This window comes from Kogia breviceps, chromosome 7 (assembly GCF_026419965.1).
Source record: "Kogia breviceps isolate mKogBre1 chromosome 7, mKogBre1 haplotype 1, whole genome shotgun sequence".
Classification (NCBI taxonomy): domain Eukaryota; kingdom Metazoa; phylum Chordata; class Mammalia; order Artiodactyla; family Physeteridae; genus Kogia; species Kogia breviceps.
In genome coordinates this window covers 47,699,351-47,721,176 of record NC_081316.1, presented here as the reverse complement: position 1 = coordinate 47,721,176, position 21,826 = coordinate 47,699,351, and the positions used below count along the sequence as shown (strand labels likewise).

The following is a 21,826-nucleotide window of genomic DNA, read 5'->3' as shown; positions in this document are numbered from 1 at the left end:
TGATATGACTTAGGGAAATAAGTGTGTGGTTTCCCTACACCTAGTGCTGGTGAAGGCAGTTAGTGCTTCCGGACTTTCTGAAGCTCTTTGAAAACAACAGAGCAAGTCAGATTCCAACGCTTCACCTTCTGAAGGCTGAGCGTGTCTGGGCAGCGGCTGCATAATTTGGATGGAGTCATCACTGGCGAGGCTGAGTTGACTCAGCCAGGAAGCACTTGTTGCTCTTCTAAACTCCACGGCACCAGAGATGAAGTCACCTTTCTTCTTTTAAAAGCAACAGATCTGCCCTGTGAGTCCCTGTCACATCTTTGAGAAGTCGGTGTGTTTTCCACAGCTGGGCACCAGGACCTTCCCTCAGGTAAGAAAGCTCCTCTTTAGTGGGTTTCCTTTCAGGAAAGCTTGATGGGGGGGGGCACTTTTTAGGGCACCTCAGGGTAAAGTTGGAGTCGTGTCAAGGGACATTCTGGGTGAGGAGGACAGCTGGCTCCCAGGCAGCTGGTACCCACCTGGTGGGCTGGCAGGCCCTGGGCTGGGTGACCACTCAGCTCGGGCTGCAGTGGCATGGAAACCTAACCCAGGCTTGGTTTCAGGTGCCTGTTCTAACAGTGGGACACTGAACCCTTTGGTGAAGCAACTACAAGTGGTCTCCTTAAGCTGGGGCTGTCCTACCTGCTTTGCCTTCCTACAACTGGCTTTGCATTTTGGGTAGAACCCTTAGAGGGTCTCATGATAAAAGCTGGTGTATAGGAAGGCAGCAGCTCTCTTGGAGAGCCTTCATTTGCTCATTCGCCGGCTTGAATTCTTCCCTTCTTCCTCAGAGTGTAGCAGGGACAAAGGCCCAGCCTCCTTGTCCTGACACGCAGGGACCTTGTGTAAACAATGGCTGTGCTCTCCTGTAGGGCAGAAGCATGCAGACACGTCTTAGAGCCTGTCCATGCGAGTTCTAAGTTTTGATGTGTGTGCATGTGTGTGTATGGTCGACCTGTGGTTCTAGGGGCCCCTGAAATCTCCCTGCCACACTTTCTATGAGTTATATGAGTCACTGCCACTAATTGAATCATACAGCTCTTATGAGCTCTGGAAGTCTCAATAAAGACATCTTGGTGATGACGGAGGCACCTACAGGGTGATAAATGGCTTTTGAGAGAGTTGAACCACAGTAAAGTGAAAACACTGAGAATTGCAGGGGTCCTTTATAACCTGACACAGAACCCTGTCCCACACAGGATTCAGTGCTTTCATCTATAACCTCTGAAGGGAACAAAGAATCTCATTGAGATAAGAGATGCTTGTTTTATTTTAAATGCAACTGCATACTGGCTGCGAGCGCCTGCTTACTCATTCACCTCAAACTTGGCACATCCAGAATTTATCCTTACCTGAACTCTGCGGAACTTCCCCCGACCCCCGTGTCCCCCAGCTACGTGAAAAGCACCTGGTTATCCACGACAGATTTCTGGACTTCAGTCTTGACCCCTCCTTCGCCCTCACGTTCCCACATCTAGTGTGGCAACACATCCCACAGATTCTGCCTCCATGTGATCTCTCAGATCCATCCACTCTCCCACTTCCATGGCTACTTTAAGCCCTTATCACCTTCTCCAGGAATACGGAAACCTCTTATCCCAGCTTCCTCTCTCCAGCCTCATCTTCCCGGGGCAGCCAGAGTGATGATTCTACAATGACTGATTGGCACCTGCAAGATCTGATCCATCACTAGTCTGTTGATCTGTCTTCTTAATAGTCCTCAAAATTTTTCTCACCTACCCATCCCACCACCCTACCTTGGTCTGTCCCACCAGCACTCTTTGCCTGAGTTATTGCAATAGCTGCTTAGCTGACCTCCCTGCTACCAGGCTCACTCCCTTCCTAGTATAAGACACTTCAAGCTTCTTGTCTTCCCAAGAATTTTTTTTAAAATTTTATATATTTATTTTTGGCTGCGTTGGGTCTTCGTTGCTGCGCTCCGGCTTTCTCTAGTTGCAGCGACTGGGGGCTACTCTTCGTTGCGGTGTGCGGGTAGCTCATTGTGGTGGCTTCTCTTGTTGCAGAACACAGGCTCTAGACAAGAGGGTTTCAGTCGTTGTGGCTCGCGGGCTCTAGAGCGCAGGCTCAGCAGTTGTCGCTCATGGGCTTAGTTGCTCCGCAGCATGTGGGATCTTCCCAGGCCAGGGCTCAAACCCATGTCCCCTGCATTGGCAGGCGGATTCTTAACCATTGTGCCACCAGGGAAGTCCCTTCCCAAGCTTTTTAAGGACATTTCTTATAAGAGCAGAACTTGAAACACTTATTACCCTATCTGGGATTTAGAAGCATTAGCATTTCTAGGACTCTTGTGGATACTTCAAGGAGGGAGGCAGAGAGAATGGGGGGAGATGGGAGATGTATATTGCAGTGGGAAGATGCCTTGAAGGACACATAACGCTCAGGCCCTGAAACCATGCAGGTCTGCATTGGAATCCTAGCTCCCTACTTCCTAGTGCGGCTTTGACCAAATTGGTAAATTTTCTTAAGACTCATTTTCCTCAACTATGAAATGGAAATAATAATGCCTATTTCTCTGGGTGAATATGAATTAAATGAGAACATTTATGAAACACAGCCATTAAGAGTTCTTAGTTCCTTTCCTTCTCTTTTGCAGCTTATAATCTCTATCATATATCTTGTAAGTATCCGTGTGTTCATGTATGTATGATTATCGAGTTTTGGCAAGGTGGGGAGGAGGAGTGGCAAAGAAATAGGTGAGAACTCTCTGAAGGAATTTGCGATTTACTTAGAGAGGTAAAGCAAACTTACATAGTATGAAAACATCGATAAAAAAAGCATTCTGCCATTGTCATGTGTACAATCCCAGTTGAGTACATAAGTGGGAAGAGCTTGAGAAAACAGGTCTCTGTTTTCTCTTACCTGCAGAAAGAGTGTAAATAGATCTATACCAAGCAATTTTAGATTTAGGCTCTTTGGGGACTTAAAAATCATTGGCTTCTCTGATGTTGAAGTAAAACTTTCCAGCAGGCTTTCCACTTTTAGAGTGATTTGAGGACATACGCATTAGAGTTTAAGTGACTTTACTCATTCATTCATTCATTCGTCAAACACTTATTGAACACCTACTCTGTGCCAGGTCCTCTATTATCCTCTTCCATGGGACATGGATAATTCTCCTCTTCTTGAATCAGAGATAGCCTTATGGACTTGAAGATCAATAGGATAAGAAGAAAGTGACCTTTGGGGACATCCATGGCTAGGTTCTCAGGAGCTTTGCAGCTTCCCCCTGGGTTTCCTGGCCCACTCACTCTGGGGGAAGCCAACCACCATATAAAGTCATGTGGTGGTAACCTGGCTCTCTGGGGTGGGGGGATCTCCCTGATTTTCAGTGTTTACCAGTTTTTATTCTATAAATACTCCCTCCCACCATGGCTGATTCCAAGCTACCAAAGTGACAGCACTGAATGCAGGGTTGGAAAGAAATACACAGAATCAGTTCTTACAAATTGGTACAAACCAGTCCCAGTGCATGACAGCCAGTTACCCTTGAGACCATCATCCTGTGAGAACACCCAACCTAACTAGATGGCGAGGCTCCATGGAGAGAAGCCCAACCAGCCCCAGATTTTCCAGCCATTCAGATTCAGGCTACAGGAAAAAAGCCTTCAGATGACTCCAGACTCAGCCACTCTCTGACTGCAGCTGTATAGAAGACCCTGAGGGAGAACTCGTCAGCTCAGTCCAGTCACCCCACAGCATGCTCAGAGATGTGACAATTCATATTCTGTAGGTTTAGAGGTGGTTTGTTACACAGCAAAAATAACTGGAACAAGGTGGTATTCTTGTTTATCCAGAAGGCAGCCCAGATTAAGCCTCCAAGGGTGTGGAGGGGTGGAGGCATCTATGCAGAGAATTCTTTGTCCATGCTTATTCTCAGGCCTCAGACCATTGAGGAGGAAAGCGTTTCTTAAAAAGGCCTGGGGCTTCCCTGGTGGCGCAGTGGTTGAGAATCCGCCTGCCGATGCAGGAGACACGGGTTCGTGCCCCGGTCCGGGAAGATCCCACATGCCGCGGAGCGGCTGGGCCCGTGAGCCATGGCCACTGAGCCTGCGCGTCCGGAGCCTGTGCTCCGCAACGGGAGAGGCCACAGCAGTGAGAGGCCCGCGTACCGCAAAAAAATAAATAAAAAAAATAAAAAGGCCTGGGACTTCCCTGGTGGCACAGTGGTTAAGAATCCACCTGCCAATGCAGGGGACATGGGTTCGTGCTCTGGTCCGGGAGGATGCCACATTCTGTGGAGCAAGTAAGCCCATGCACCACAACTACTGAGGCTGCACTCTAGAGCCCACGAACCACAACTACTGACACCCGCTTGCCTAGAGTCTGTGCTCCACAACAAGAGAAGCTACCGCAATGAGAAGCCCGCGCACCGCAACAAAGAGCAGCCCCTGTCGCAACTAGAGAAAACCTGCTGGCAGCAACGAAGACCCAATGCAGCCAAATAGAAATAAATAAATTTAGAAAAATAAATAAATAAAAAGGCCTGAGAAAGAGACTCAACGACTTTACTAACTAGTTTTACCCTTAGAACTAAATCAGTGAAAGAAATCTCTCTCTCTCTTTCTCTCACCACCCCCCAACCCCTCATCATCTGCCCCATCACTTCCCCATCTAACTCAACTCACATAAAACTCTGCTGGGATATCTCCCTTACCTGCTCTTTGGACTCTGCTCCATCCTCCACATGGGATTCGCCGGGAGAAGCAGGCAGACAGAAAAAAACATGAAGTCAAGGAAATGCCCAGAGTCCAGAGCCCTGGAGGAAAGCAACTGAGACCCCTAGAAAAGAGCAGCCCAGAGGAGAATTTAAAAACAGGCTCTAGTGTAGACACAGGGATTAGTGGTCAAAGCATGAGTCTTTTTTTTTTTTTTCAGCAACTTTATTATTATTATTATTATTGTTTAATTTTATTTATTTTTTGGCCGCGTTGGGTCTTCATTGCTGCCTGTGGGCTTTCTCTAGTTGTGGCGAATGGGGGCTACTCTTCATTTTGGTGCACAGGCTTCTCATTGTGGTGGCTTCTCTTGTTGCGAAACACAGACTCTAGGTGCACAGGTTTCAGTAATTGCAGCACACAGGCTTCAGTAGTTGCAGTGCGTGGGCTCAGTAGCTGAAGCACGTGGGCTCTAGGGCACAGGCTCAGTAGTTGTGGCACACGGGCTTAGTCGCTCCGCAGCATGTGGGATCTTCCCAGACCAGGGCTGTAACTCGTGTCCCCTGCATTGGCAGGCTGATTCTTAACCACTGCTCCACTAGGGAAATCCCAAAGCATGAGTTTTGAAATCAGATGGCCTGGCTTCCAATCTGGATCCTGACATTTTCTATTTGGTTGACCCTAGAAAGTATCTAGACATCTCTCTTCTCGGTTTCCTTTAACTTTTTAAATTGAAGTATGGTAGGTGATTAACAATGTTGTGTTAATTTCAGGTGTACAGCAAAGTGATTCAGTTATACATATGTATATCTATTCTTTTTCAGATTCTTTTCCATTATAGGTTATTACAAGATATTGAGTATAGTTCCCTGTGCTATACAGTAGGTCCTTGTTGTTTATTTTATATAGTTGTGTGTATCTGTTAATCCCAAACTCCTAATTTATCCCTCCCCCACCCCCTTTCTCCTTTGGTAAACATAAGTTTGTTTTCTATGTCTGTGCATCTATTTCTGTTTTGTAAATAAGTTTATTTGTGTCACATTTTAGATTCCACATATAAGTGATATCATATGACATTTGTCTTTCTCTGTCTGACTTACTTCACTAAGTCTGATAATCTCTAGGTCTATCCGTGTTGCTGCAAATGGCATTATTTCATTCTTTACTATGGCTGTCTTCTCAGTTTCTTCATCTTTAAAATTTGGATAATAATGCCATCTCACAAAGTTCTTGTGAAGATTAACTGAGATGACGCCTAACACCTGGGGCTGAATAAGTAGCAGTCAACCTTAGTAGTAGTGATAGTATTGGAGTCATACTAGTTTACTGTTGTCACAAGTCCCAGAGTCACAGGCTCTCCGTAGGCCCAGAGATTCAGTCAGTCAGTCAGTCACACTACAGGTGACCAAGATAAGTATTCAATAAGTACTTAAGTCAGACTGAATACCTATATTCTGAATCTTTATTCTACCGCCAATTTTCTTCTCTTATTGTCCCCCAAATATACTTCCAAAGGCTTTAAAAGCATGACTGTGCATTATTTCTCCTGTATCTTAAGCAATATGAATTAAAACCATATTTTCTTATTTCTTGTGAGTCCTCTTCTTACCTCCTACTGTGTAGCAGGTAGTTGAGTAGTTCAGGGATCAACACATTTTAACTATTATTAGTTTTTAAATTCTGTTTAAGAAGAAATTGAAGTTGGGTGACTTTTGCAGGAATCCTGTGCCCTGGGTGCTCCAGAAACGTCAAGTTTACCATTTTTCAGATGCCATCACTGTGGTAGGACAATCAGGGTGAAGGATAACATGATTCTTGAGAGCGAAGTGTGAGTGTTAAGTTCTCCTGCTTAATTATACTTTGTGAATATGCGTTACTAAAACTTTAATCTGTGAATTGACATTAGGCAGACTTGTCGCATTAAATGTATGATTGGTCTAGTCATGTGGATTTTTCGAACAAAGAATAATGCAAACATTCAGACTGTTAAAGAAAAGCTGACTTGCACACTTCTAAAAAGCTTTTATAATGAAATATTTATTGATTCACAAGTGTGTGCCCACTTCACCCAGCCTCTCCAGTGTCAACCTTTTGTATAGCTATAGTACAATATCAAAACTAGGTAATTGACATTGGTACAATCCATAAACCTTATTCAGATTTTATCAGTTATATGTGTACTCATTTGTGTATATGTGTATAATTGTATGTAATTTTTTCATGTTTATTTCAGGTAACTATCACCACAATCAAGATACAAAACAGTATCATCACCACATGGCTCTCTTGCACTATCCCTTTGCATCCACCCCCTTCATCCCTAACCCTCTGAAACCATTAATCTGTTGTCCATCTGTATAATTTTATTTCAGGAGCGTTATATAAATGGAATCATGAGTATTTACATGCATGAGATTGACTTTTTCCACTCGGCTTAATTTTCTTAAGATCTATCCAAGTTGTTGCATGTATCAATAGTTGGTTCTTTTTTTACTCTTGAGTAGTAATCCACAGCATGGCTGTAGCAAAGTTTGTCTAATCTTTTGCCCATTTACCCATTGGAGGATATCTGGGTAATTTCCAGTTTGGGACTACTACAAATAAAGCTGCCATAAGCATTTGTATGCAAGTTTCTGCATGAACATTAATTGTTATTTCTCTGGGATAAATGCCTGAGAGTACAATATCTGGGTCTCATGGTAAGTTCATTTCTAGTTTTAGGGTGAACGTAAAACTCTTTTCCAGAGTGGCCATAACTTTTTGCATTACCACCAGTAATGTGTAAGTAATGGAGTTTCTCTGCATCCTTGTCAGCATTTGGTATTATCACTATTTTTTATTTTGGCCATTCTGATAGGTTGGTAGTGATAACATATTGTGATTTTAATTTGCATTTCCCTAATGTCTAATGATGTTGAACTTTTTTTTTTTCATGTGCTTCTTTGCCTTCTATAATATCTTCTTTAGTGAAATGTCAAATTAATGACTTCTGCCCATTTTCTAACTGGATCCTTTGTTTTTTTTATTGTTGAGCTCTGTGAGTTCTTTATATATTCTAGATAAGCATCTTTTTTTCAGATGTGTAGTTTACAAACATTTTCTCCCGCATTGTAAATTTGTACATCCTCCTCTAAATAAGATCTTTCAAAGGGCAAAATTTAAAATTTTGATGAAGTCCAATTTGTCAATATTTCCTTTTATAGGTTGTTCTTTTAGAGCAAAGAATAAAACCTTTTTGCCTAGTCCTAGTTCTCAAAGATTTTCTCTCATTTTTTTCCTAAAAACCTATAGTTTTACATTTAGATCTGTAATCCATTTTGAGATAGATTTGTGTAAGTCAAAGTTTAGGTCAAAGTTAATTTTTTTGCTTAAGTATGTTCAGTTGCTCTAGCATCATTTATTTTAAAGGCTATCTCTCCTTCATTCTGTTGGTTTTGAACCTTTGTCAAAAATCAAGTGAGTGGGGAATTCCCTGGTGGTCCAGTAGCTAAGACTCCGCACTCCCAAAGCAGGGGGCCTGGGTTCGATTCCTGTCAGGGAACTAGATTTCACGTTTCACAACTAAGAGTTCTCACGCCACAACTAAAGATCCCACAGGCTGCAACTAAAGACTCTGCAGGCCACAACTAAAGATCCCATGTGCTGCAACTAATACCCGGCACACCCAAAATAAATAAAAATAAATATATATATATAAATTATATGGTGATCTATCATCAAAAATTATTTTAAAAAAATCAAATGGATGTATTTGTATGATTCCATCTGTGGGTCTTCCATTGTTTCCCTCTGAACCATGTGCCTATCTGACAATACCACACCATCTAGGTGACTAAATCAAAAGCTATATAGTAAACCACACACCAGGCAGAGCGATTTCTCCCATGTTAGTGGTCTCTTTCTAAATTTCTTTGGTTATCCTCAGGTCTTTCACATTCCATATAAGTTTTATAAAATGCTTGCCTATGTCTACAAAAACCGTGCTGGGATTTTGATAGGAATCTTGTTAAACATGTAGTTTAATTTGGAGAGAAGACATTTTTACTAAGCTGAGTCTTCCAGTTCTTGAATGTGGAAAATTTCTGTGCTATTTAGGTCTCCTGCTGTTTCTTTCATCAGTACTTTGTAAATGTCAGCATGCAGATTCTGTACATGTTTTGTTAGGTTTATAACTAAGTATTTCATTTTCTTTGGAACAATTGAAAATGGTATTGCATTGTTAAATTACATTTTTCATGTATACATTTAGTAAATAGAAATGCAATGACTATTTTTCTTCTCTTTTTCCCCCAGCTTTATTGAGGTATGATTGACAAATAAGAATATATATTTAAGGTAAACTCTGTGCTGTTTTGATATACACATACATTGTGAAATGATTATGATAATCAAGCTAATTAACATGTCAGTCAGTTCACATAGTTACCATTTGTGTGTGTGTGTGTGTATTGTGAGAACATTTGAGGAGATTATTCAAGATCTTACTCTCTTAGCAAATTTCAAGTGTACATTATTAAACTATTGTTGCCATGCTGTACATTATGTCTCCAGAATTTATTCATCTTATAATTGAATATTTGTATCCTTTGATCAATATCTTCCCAAAATACAAATAAATGTTCTGTGTTGATATTGAATCCTATAATTGCGCTGAATTTGCTTACTAGTTCTGGGTTGTTTTGTTTTGTTTTTGTTTTTTGTAGATTCCTTGGGATTTTCTACAGAGATCATTTGCAAATAGAGATTGTTTCAATTTCCCCTTTCCAATCTGTATGACTTTTATTTCTTTGTCTTGCTTTACTGTGCTGGCTAGAATTTTCAGTTCTATGTTGAGTAAGAGTAGTGAGACAGACATCCTTACCTTGTTCCCAATCTTAGAGGAAAAACCTTCAGTCTTTCTGTCACCATTAAGAATAATGTTAAGGAGGGTGGTGGTGATGGGATGAATTGGGAGATTGGGATTGACATATATACACTAATATGTATAAAATAGATAAGTAATAAGAACCTGCTGTATAAAATAAATAACTAAAATTTTAAAAAAAGAATAATGTTAATTGTAGATTTTTTTTTAGGTGCTCTTGATCAAGTTGGGAAAGTTTTCCTCTATTCCTAGTTTGTTGAAAGTTTTCTTCATGAATGAGTGTTGAATTTTTTTAAATGTCTTTTCTGCATCAATTGATATAATCGTATGTTTTTTCTTCTTTAGCCTGTTGATAGAGGGGATTACATTTGAATGATTTTAAAATTTGAGCAAGCTTTGCATATCTGAAATAAATCCCATCTGGTCATGTATATAGTTCTTTTCTATAAAGAGCTGCTGGATTCAACTTACTGATATTTTGTGGCAAAGTTTTGCATTTCAGTTCCTGAGAGTTATTGATTTGTAGTTTTCCTTTTTTGTACTGTCTTTGTCTAGATTTGGTAAAAAGGTAATACTGGCCTCATAAAATGAGTTGCAAAGTGATTCCTTCTCTCTATTTTTTGGACTTGATTATGTAAAATTGGTGTTAATTCTTTAAATGCTTGATAAAATTCTCCAGTGAAATAGTTTGGATCTAGAGATTTCTTTTTCAGGAGCTCTTTAAATATAAATTCAATTTTTATAATAATTGTAGAACTATTCACATTACTTATTTCATCTTGACTGAGTTTTCATTTTTTATGGTTTTCAAGGTATTAGTCCATTCCTTTGATGTTGTTGAACTTAAAAGTGTAAAATTGTCCATATATTTCCTTATTATCCTTTTAATGGCTACAGGATCTGTAGCATTATCTCCTATTTCATTCCTGATGTTGGTAATTTGTGTCTTGTTTTCTTTTTATCTTTATCAGTCTAGCTAGAGGTTTATTTATCTTAGTGATTTTTTTCCCTCATAACAACCAGCTATTTGTTTTACTGATTTTCTCTATTGTGTTTCTGTTTTCAGTTTAAAGTATTTCTCATGTTATCTTTATTATTTCCTTCCTATCTTGTTTCTCATTTCTCTTATTTTTAAACACTATATTTTGCATTTGGTTTTTAAAAATAACTTCTATTTCTTTGCTCAGATTTTATATTTTTTCATTCGTTGCAAGAGAATTTGTAAGTATTTGTTGAAGCATTTTTATAACAGCTGCTTTAAAAATCCTTGTCAGATATTTCCAACAACTGATTCACCTCAACGTTGGCAATGGTTGATTGTCACTTCTCATTCAAGTTGTGTTTTTCCTGGTTCTTGGTATAATGAGTTATTTCCAATTATATTTTGGAAATTTTGGATAACATGTTAGGAGACTCTTGATCACACTTAAATATTTTATTTTGGTGGCAGTCACCTTACTTAGACTTTTTTTTTAACATCTTTATTGGAGTATAATTGCTTTACAATGGTGTGTTAGTTTCTGCTTTATAACAAAGTGAAGCAGCTATACATATACATATATCACCATATATCTCCCCTCTTGTGTCTCCCTCCCTCCCACCCTCCCTATCCCACCCCTCTAGGTGGTCACAAAGCACTGAGCTGATCTCCCCGTGCTATGTGGCTGCTTCCCACTAGCTATTGGTTTTACATTTGGTAGTGTATATATGTCCATTTCACTCTCTCATTTTGTCCCAACTTACCCTTCCCCCTCCCCATGTCCTCAAGTCCATTCTCTAGTAGGTCTGTGTCTTTATTCCCATCCTGCACCTAGGTTCTTCATGACCATTTTTTTTTAGAGTCCATATATATGTGTTAGCATATGGTATTTGTTTTTCTCTTTCTAACTTACTTCACTCTGTATGACAGACTCTAGGTCCATCCACCTCACTAAAAATAACTCAATTTCGTTTCTTTTTATGGCTGAGTAATATTCCATTGTATATATGTACCATATCTTCTTTATCCATTCATCTGTCAATGGACACTTAGGTTGCTTCTATGTCCTGGCTATTGTAAATAGATCTGCAATGAACATTTTGGTACATGACTCATTTTGAATGATGGTTTTCTAAGGGTATGGGCCAAGTAGTGGGATTGCTGGGTCATATGGTAGTTCTATTTTTAGTTTTTTAAGGAACCTCCATACTGTTCTCCATAGTGGCTGTATCAATTTACATTCCCACCAACAGTGCAAGAGGGTTCCTGTATCTCCACACCCTCTCCAGCATCTGTTGTTTGTAGATTTTCTGATGATGGCCTTTCTGACCAGTGTGAGATGATACCTCATTGTAGTTTTGATTTGCATTTCTCTAATGATTAATGATGTTGAGCATTCTTTCATGTGTTTGTTGGCAATCTGTATATCTTCTTTGGAGAAAGGTCTATTTAGGTCTTCTGCCCATTTTTGGATTGGGTTGTTTGTATTTTTAATATTGAGCTGCAAGAGCTGTTTATATATTTTGGAGATTAATCCTTTGTCACTTAATTCATTTGAAAATATTTTGTCTCATTCTGAGGGTTGTCTTTTTGTCTTTTTTTTTTTTTTTTTTTTTTTTTTTTTTTTTTTTTTACGGTACACGGGCCTCTCACTGTTGTGGCCTCTCCCGTTGTGGAGCTCAGGCTCCGGATGCTCAGGCTCAGCAGCCATGGCTCACGGGCCCAGCCGCTCCACGGCATGTGGGATCTTCCTGGACTGGGGCATGAACCCGTGTCCCCCGCATTGGAAGGTGGACTCTCAACCACTGTGCCACTAGGGAAGCCCCTGTCTTGTTTTTAGTTTCCTTTGATTTGCAAAAGTTTTTAAGTTTCATTAGGTCCCAATGGTTTATTTTTGTTTTAATTTTCATTTCTCTAGGAGGTGGGTCAAAAAGGATCTTGCTGTGATTTATGTCATAGAGTGTTCGGCCTATGTTTTCCTCTAAGACTTTTATAGTGTCTGGCCTTACATTTAGGCCTTTAATCCATTTTGAGCTTATTTTTGTGTATGGTGTTAGGGAGTGTTCTAATTTCATTCTTATACATGTAGCTGTCCAGTTTTCCCAGCACCACTTATTGAAAAGGCTGTCTTTTCTCCATTGTATATTCTTGCCTCCTTTATCAAAGATAAGGTGACCATATGTGTGTGGGTTTATCTCTGGGCTTTCTATCCTGCTCCATTGATCTATATTTCTGCTTTTGTGCCAGTACCATACTGTCTTGATTACTGTAGCTTTGTAGTATAGTCTGAAGTCAGGGAGCCTGATTCCTCCAGCTCCGTTTTTCGTTCTCAAGATTGCTTTGGCTATTCGGGGTCTTTTGTGTTTCCATACAAATTGTGAAATTTTTTATGCTAGTTCTGTGAAAAATTCCATGGGTAGTTTGATAGGGATTACATTGAATCTGTAGATTGCTTTGGGTAGTATAGTCATTTTCAAAATGTTGATTTTTCCAATCCAAAAACATGGTATAACTCTCCATCTATTTGTATCATTAATTTCTTTCATCAGTGTCTTATAATTTTCTGCATACAGGTCTTTTGTCTCCTTAAGTAGGTTTATTCCTAGGCATTTTATTCTTTTTGTTGCAGTGGTAAATGAGAGTGTTTCCTTAATTTCTCTTTCAGATTTTTCATCATTAGTATATAGGAATGCAAGAGATTTCTGTGCATTAATTTTGTATCCTGCTAATTTACCATATTCATTCATTAGCTCTAGTAGTTTGCTGGTAGAATCTTTAGGATTCTCTATGTATAGTGTCATGTCATCTGCAAACAGTGAGAGCTATACTTCTTTTCCAATTTGGATTCCTTTTATTTCTTTTTCTTCTCTGATTGCTGTGGCTAAAACTTCCCAAACAATGTCAAATAATAGTGGTGAGAGTGGACATCCTTGATTTGTTCCTGATATTAGTGGAAATGCTTTCAGTTTTTCACCATTGAGGAAAATGTTGGCTGTGGGTTTGTCATATATGGCTTTTATTATGTTGAGGTAAGTTCCTTCTATGCCTACCTTCTGGAGGGTTTTTAACATAAATGGGTGCTGAATTTTGTCGAAAGCCTTCTCTGCATCTATTGAGATGATCATATGGTTTTTCTCTTTCAATTTGTTAATATGGTGTATCACATTGGTTGATTTGCATATATTGAAGAATCCTTGCATTCCTGGGATAAACCCCACTTGATCATGGTGTATGATACTTTTAATGTGCTGTTGCATTCTGTTTGTTAGTATTTTGTTCAGGATTTTTGCATCTATGTTTATCAGTGATATTGGCCTGTAGTTTTCTTTCTTTGTGACATCTTCATCTGGTTTTGATATCAGGGTGATGGTGGCCTCATAGAATGAGTTTGGGAGTGTTCCTTCCTCTGCTATATCTTGGAACAGTTTGAGAAGAGTAGGTGTTAGCTCTTCTCTAAATGTTTGATAGAATTCACCTGTGAAGCCATCTGGTCCTGGGCTTTTGTTTTTTGGAAGATTTTTAATCACATTTCAATTTCAGTGCTTGTGAATGGTCTGTTCATATTTTCTATTTCTTCCTGGTTCAGTCTTGGCAGGTTGTGCATTTCTAAGAATTTGTCCATTTCTTCCAGGTTGTCCATTTTATTGGCATAGAGTTGCTTGCAGTAATCTCTCATGATCCTTTGTATTCTGCAGTGTCAGTTGTTACTTCTCCTTTTTCATTTGTAATTCTATTTATTTGAGTCATCTCCCTTTTTTACTTGATGAGTCTGGCTAATGGTTTATCAATTTTGTTTAGCTTCTCAAAGAACCAGCATTTAGTTTTATTGATCTTTGCTATTGTTTCCTTCATTTCTTTTTCATTTATTTCTGCTCTGACCTTTATGATTCCTTTCCTTCTGCTAACTTTGGGGTTTTTTTGTTCTTTTTTCTCTAATTGCTTTAGGTGTAAAGTTAGGTTATTTATTTGAGATATTTCTTGTTTCTTAAGGTAGGACTGTATTGTTTTAAACTTCTCTCTTAGAACTGCTTTTGCTGAATACCATAGTTTTTCGGTCATCATGTTTTCATTGTCATTGTCATTTTTTTCTAGGTATTTTTTGATTTCCTCTTTGATCTCTTGGTTATTAAGTAGTGTATTGTTTAGCCTCCATGTGTTTGTATGTTTTACAGATTTTTTTTCCTGTAATTGATATCTAGTTTCATAGCGTTGTTGTCGGAAAAGATACTTGATACGATTTCAATTTTCTTCAATTTACCAAGGCTTGATTTGTGACCCAAGATATGATCTATCCTGGAGAATGTTCCATGAGTCCTTGAGAAGAAAGTGTATTCTGTTTTTTTTGGATGGAATGTTCTATAAATATCCATTAAGTCCATCTTGTTTAATGTATCATTTAAAGCTTGTGTTTCCTTATTTATTTTCATTTCGGTTGATCTATCCATTGGTGAAAGTGGGGTGTTAAAGTCCCCCACTATTATTGTGTTCCTGTCGATTCCCCCTTTTATGGCTGTTAGCATTTGCCTTGTGTATTGAGGTGCTCCTATGTTGAATGCATAAATATTTACAATTGTTATATCTTCTTTATGGATTGATCCCTTGATCATTATGTAGTGTCCTTCTTTGTCTCTTGTAATAGTTTTTATTTTAAAGTCTATTTTGTCTGATATGAGAATTGCTACTCCAGCTTTCTTCTGATTTCCATTTGCATGGAATATCTTTTTCCATCCCCTCACTTTCAGTCTGTATGAGTCCCTATGTCAGAAGTGGGTCTCTTGTAGACAGCATATAGATGGGTCTTGTTTTTGTATCCATTCAGCCACTCTATGTCTTTTGGTTGGAGCATTTAATCCATTTACATTTAAGGTGATTATCGATATGTGTGTTCCTATTACCATTTTCTTAATTGTTTTTGGTTTGTTATTGTAGGTCTTTTCCTTCTCTTGTGTTTGCTGCCTAGAGAAGTTGCTTTAGCATTTGTTGTAAAGCTGGTTTGGTGGTGCTGAATACTCTTACCTTTCCTCGTCTGTAAAGGTTTTAATTTCTCAGGCGAATCTGAATGAGATCCTTGCTGGGTAGAGTAATATTGGTTGTACATTTTCCCCTTTCATCACTTTAAAGATGTCCTGCCACTCCCTTCTGGCTTGCAGAGTTTCTGCTGAAAGAACAGCTGTTAACCTTATGGGATTCCCTTGTATGTTATTTGTTGTTTTTCCCTTGCTGCTTTTAATGTTTTTTCTTTGTATTTAATTTTTGACAGTTTTATTAATATGTGTCTTGGCGTGCTTCTCCTTGGATTTATCCTGTATGGGACTCTCTGTGCTTCTGGACTTGATTAACTATTTCCTTTCCCATATTAGGGATGTTTTCCACTATAATATCTTCAAATATTTTCTCAGTCCCTTTCTTTTTCTCTTCTTCTTCTGGGACCCCCATAATTCAAATGTTGGTGCATTTAATGGTCTCCCAGAGGTCTCTGAGACTGTTCTCACTTCTTTTCATTCTTTTCTCTTTATTCTGTTCTGCAATAGTTATTTCCAATATTTTATCTTCCAGGTTACTTATCCGTTCTTCTGCCACAGCTATTCTACTATTGATTCTTTCTAGAGAATTTTAAATTTCATTTATTGTGTTCTTCATCATTGTTTGTTTGCTCTTTAGTTTTTCTATGTCCTACTAAACTTTTCTTTTATTTTCTCCATTGTATTTCCAAGGTTTTGGATCATCTTTATTGTCATTATTCTGAATTCTTTTTCAGGTAGATTGCCTGTTTCCCCTTCATTTGTTTGGTAGGGTGGGTTTTTACCTTGCTCCTTCATCTGCTGTGTGTTTCTCTGTCTTCTCATTTTGTTTAACTTACTGTGTGGGGTCTCCTTTTTGCAAGCTGCAGGTTTGTAGTTCCCATTGTTTTGGATGTTTGCCCCTAGTGACTAAGATTGGTTCATTGGGCTGTGTAGGCTTCCTGGTGGAGGGTACTGGTGCCTGTGTTCTGGTGGATGAGGCTGGATCTTGTCTTTCTGGTGGGCAGGTCTGCATCTGGTGGTGTTTTTTGGGGGTGTCTGTGACCTTATTACGATTTTAGGCAGCCTCTCTGCTAATGGGTGGGGTTGTATTCCTGTCTTGCTAGTTGTTTGGCATTGGGTGTCCAGCACTGTAACTTGCTGGTCATTGAGTGGAGCTGGATCTTGGCGTTGAGATGGAGATCTCTGGGAGATTTTCACCATTTGATATTACATGGAGCTGGGAGGTCTCTTGTGGACCAATGTCCTGAACTCGGCTCTCCCACCTCAGAGGCACAGGTCTGATGCTTGGCTGGAGCACCAAGACCCTGTCATCCACATGGTTCAGAATAAAAGGGAGAAAGAAAGAAAGAAAGAAAGAAAGAAAGAAAGAAAGAAAGAAAGAAAGAAAGAAAGAAAGAAAGAAAGAAAGAAAGATAAACAAAATAAATTTATTTAAATAAAATAATAATTATTAAAAAAAAAAGAATTTAAAAAGTAATAACAAATAGAAAGAAAGAAGAGAACAACCAAACCAGAAAACAAATCCACCTATGACAACAAGCACTAAAATCTATACTAAAACAAAAAAAATTTTAAAAAGCAGAAAAAAAATCGACAGACAGAACCATAGGACAAATGGTAAAAGCAAAGCTATACAGGCAAAATCTCACACAGAAGCATACACATACACACTGGAAAAAAGAAAAAAAGGGAAAAAAATATATATATATATCGTTGCTCCCAGAGTCCACCGCCTCAATTTTGGGATGATTTGTTGTGTATTCAGGTATTCCACAGATGCAGGGTACATCAGGTTGATTGTGGAGATTTAATCTGCTGCTCCTGAGGCTGCTGGGAGAGATTTCCCTTTCTATTCTTTGTTCGCACAGCTTCCGGGGTTAAGCTTTGGATTTGGCCCCGCCTCTGTGTGTAGGTCACCTGAGGGCATCTGTTCTTTGCTCAGACAGAACAGGGTTAAATTAGCTGCTGATTAGGGGGCTCTGTGCTCTCCTCCGTGTCTCTGAAGCTTCCCCCCTCTGCCACCCGCAGTCTCCACCCACGAAGGGGCTTCCTAGTGTGTGGAAACCTTTCCTCCTTCACAGCTCCCTCCCACAGGTGCAGGTCCTGTCCCTATTCTTTTGTCTCTGTTTTTTCTTTTTTCTTTTGCCCTATCCATGTACATGGGGAGTTTCTTGCCTTTTGGGAGATCTGAGGTCTTCTGCCAGCATTCAGTAGGTGTTCTGTAGGAGCTGTTCCACATGTAGATGTATTTCTGATGTATTTGTGGGGAGGAAGGTGATCTGCACTTCTTGCTCTTCTGCCATCTTGAAGCTCCTCCCCTATTTAGACTTAAAGTACAGGTTCTGGCCAACTTTTGTGAGCTATAGTTGCAATGACAATTTGTTTTCAATGCTTTTGCAATAGTAATATGGGCTTCCTTGTTCCTCTGGGATTATTTGGGCTCTTGCTTTATTACTGCAAGAGCCTCCTGGGCTGCTTGGTGGATGTGGAGTGAGTGATGTGTCCCTAGCCAGGCAATTTCTGGGGAGGAAAGTAATGTCAGGAAGGAAGTCTAGCCATACTAGATATTAAAGCATGTCATGACATTTACAATAATTAAAATACTGGTGCAACACTAGAGAGATCATGGAAAAGCATGAAGAGTCTAGAAATAGACCCAATAAACATAGCAATGTGGCATTTCAATCTAGTAGCACTGGGATAATTGACCATCACTTGGAAAGAGTCCACTTTTTTTAAAGTAGCCAATTATCCCAATACAGTTTATTGAGTAATCCATCTTTTCCCCACTGACTTGAAATGTCAATTTTTTTCATATACCAAATCAATTTCATTGATTATTTTTTAAACTTTTTATTCTAGTCAAACAGTTTATCCCAGGAATAAGATTACCCTCTTTGAATTACTTTAACTTTATAATTTGTTGTGTTATTTGAGAAAGTAAATATCCTCTCAAACCCTGCCATTATTTTTCAAATCAAAAATTTCTAGGCTAGGGCTTCCCTGGTGGCGCAGTGGTTGAGAATCCACCTGCCGATGCAGGGGACACAGGTTCATGCCCCGGTCTGGAAAGATCCCACATGCCGCGGAGTGGCTGGGCCTGTGAGCCATGGCCGCTGAGCCTGTGCATCTGGAGTCTGTGCTCAGCAACACAAGAGGCCACAACAGTGAGAGGCCTGCGTACCACACACACACACACACACAAAATTTGTAGGCTAATAACCAAAATATATTAGTGTGAAAAAAAAGCCAGTCACAGCAAAAAAAAGTATGTGCGTGTGTGTTTGTATACTATTCATGTGTGTGTCTCTCTCTATATATACATATATTTGTATGTATAAATACAAGTGCATATATATACATACATGTACATATATATTTGCATAGGCATAGACAACTTTTGGAAGGGCACACATGAATCTAAAATAGTTACTTCCAGGGAATGAGACTGTTGGGGATTCTATTGACGAGTGAGACTTACTTTTTTCCACTTTGGACAATTCTCCACTTTTTATGTATTTTTTAAAAAACAAATACATATTTCTTTTATAATTAAAAACAGTACATGATTTTCTCTGCCAGAAACCCAAGCCTATACAAGGGCATATCATGTATATTAGTGTTTCTCAATTGTGACTGCACATTAGAATTACTTGGGAAGCTTTTAAGAAATACAGACGCCCAGGGACCTGCCCCCAGAGATTCTGATTTCACAGGTCTGGGAGAGGCTGTGGGCATCAGGGTATTTTGAAAGTACCCCAGGTAGTTATGATGTGCAGTCAAGGTTGAGAACCACTCCTGTAGATGATGTGAGGCTTTAAAGGGTCCCCAGAAGGCCACCTCAATGAGGTCTTTTCAGAATATAGTTATTTGGGAATGCAACCCAAAGTAATCCATCACTTCTCTATCAGGCTAAATGTAGGCATGAGATGGAGTGCAAGCAAGTCCAGAGGGAGGTGGTGGAAAGAGCTTTGCTTGAATGTGTGTGAAAGCATCCATCTCTGTAGTAGGCCTTTTTGTTGAAAGGTATGGATTCATTCAGGCTTCCTCCATACATAAGGGATTCATATAAACTAATCATGACCATAAAAGATACAGGAATCTCATAGAAAACCAGAAATAGAAAAACTACTGTGTCTCAGGAGCCCAGTTTGTGTTTGATACTGGAAGGTTCCAACAGAGAACCAGGGTTACTTGGAGACCCTCCCATAGGAGGCTTTCAAAATTCTTTCATCTGGAGAACTGCTTTGTTAAGATGAAATGCCCTTTGGAAGCCTGATCTGGAAAACAGATCAAAGAGGAGCCTGAAGAAACCTGAGAATTGACTGGAAACCCCACATTACTATAACGCTTTCTGCTTCTTGTGTGTGTGTCTTCTTCTGATGCTTCTTCCTATTGACTGCCTGATTCTGCCTCTATAATACTGATAGAGGAGCTGATTGGCCCAACTAGTCCACAGTGGTCTCTCTCTGGTTGGACAAGCTTTTCCATACCAGGTGACTACAGAGATGGAGCTAACAGTTTATGAGTCATATGCCTATTCATCCCTGGTCATCCAGGCCAGAGAGGGCCTGGCGAAAACAAGTGGGTGCATAAAACTGTTTTGGGATTGCAGGGGGAAGGCATGGGGAAGGCAGTTCCCCTTAGAATGAGAAGGTGGACGGAACATCCACCATGATTAACCTGCCCAGGCCAAGCACTAAGTTGGTCATCGGTGAATGCCGAATTGGAGGAGGTTTTCAATGGGGTGTGGAACTGTTTAAATTCAAGCAAAGATGTTAAAGAAAAACTGTCAGGAATGAATAGATGGCCCTTGCATGCTGTACATCTCCAAAGGTCTTTTCTTGCTCTATGAATCTGGGTTTTTAAAAGGTCTTAACAGCAGCCTAGGAGGTCAGGAGAATGAAATTCATGTTCCCTTGGGATTAGCTCTGGGCCACATGTGGCTTTTGAGCACTTGAGGTGTGGCTGGTACAAATTGACTGTGCTGTAATTGACGGCTGGGTATGAAAAAAAGAAATCTGACATTCTCATTAGTAATTTTTTGTATTGAATACATGTTGAAATACTATTTTGGCTATAGTGGGTTAAAGAAAACATATTTTTAAAATTAATTTCACCTGTATTACTTTTTTTGAAATGTGACTATTAGAAACTTTAAAATGATAATGTGACTCTCATTATCTTTCTGATGGACAGCTGGGTTAGATGGTGACTCTGCTATCTCCCCCTGCACAGGTCTGGCTGTAAAGATCTGTGTATGAATGACAGTTCTTTGCTGTGGCGCCCACATCAGTATATTATTTTTGGTTCATAATCAGAGCTGTGGCAGTTCATCTTGCTCTGGCTCGCTCTCTCTCTCTTTGCCCCATAGACTGCAGCCTGATTCTTTTTCTCAAACAGAACCACTTAATCCTCTCCTGTGGTTTTCCAACATCCCATACCCAGGCAGCATTGTTCACGACTCTGCCTCAGCAAGTCCTTACAGAGCTTTGCTGTGCCTCTTGGCCTCTGTTATTCTTTCCTGCCTCATTTTCCCCCTTCCTTTCCAGGACCGGCACACAGCAAATGTTTCGCATTTGTATTCTTGCCCACTTTTTACAAATGTCCTTTTCTGGGAAGGCTGTCCTTTTCCAGCAGCCTTCCTTTGGGGACAAAAACTGCTTCCTGATGCTTTGTCACAGTTTATCCTGGTTCCCCATGGAATGAAGCTTGTGGATGGGACTCAGTCACTTCCAGAAGTGTATCTACTTAAAGAGTTAATAATGATTTTAATAAAAACAACTACTATTGCCATTTATTGAGTTTTATTACTGGCTAGGATCTATACGAGGTACATTATAGATATTTCTTATTTAACCCTGACATCAACTTCACAAAGTATGATCCCCTATGACAGATGGGAAAAGTTAGGTTCGATGACATTATATCCCTTGCTTACAGTTCTTTCTAGGAAATGGCGGACCTGTGATTTAAATCGATCTGTTCCCAAAGTCCTTGCTCTTACCCATTACATTTAACACTGCCTCCCAGATGCTCTGTCACCTCCCAAGTTGGGCAACTCCAAGTTGGAATTCAATGCTGCATATCAAGTGATATCTATAAGCAAATTTGCTGTGCATTTGCATATTGTTTTGATGATTCTGCAGCTGACATACAATTCTCATGAAACTCTGATAAAGATGGAATAATCGACTTTATGAGGCCTATTTCATACACTGGAAAAACTGAGCTCCAACAAGATGAAGTGATTCAT

General features: G+C 39.6%; 1 protein-coding gene across 2 annotated transcripts in view; it reads left to right on the top strand.

The window, feature by feature from the left end:
• Positions 1-298: 298 nt before the first annotated feature.
• AMOTL1 (angiomotin like 1) overlaps positions 299-21,826 on the top strand; it is a 170,126-nt gene continuing 148,598 nt past the window's right edge. The window contains exon 1 of one of the 2 annotated variants that reach the window (XM_067038265.1): positions 299-358. The gene's annotated coding sequence lies outside the window, so the exon portion shown is untranslated. The remainder of the gene's footprint in view (positions 359-21,826) is intronic. The other variant, XM_067038269.1, reaches the window with a different exon arrangement.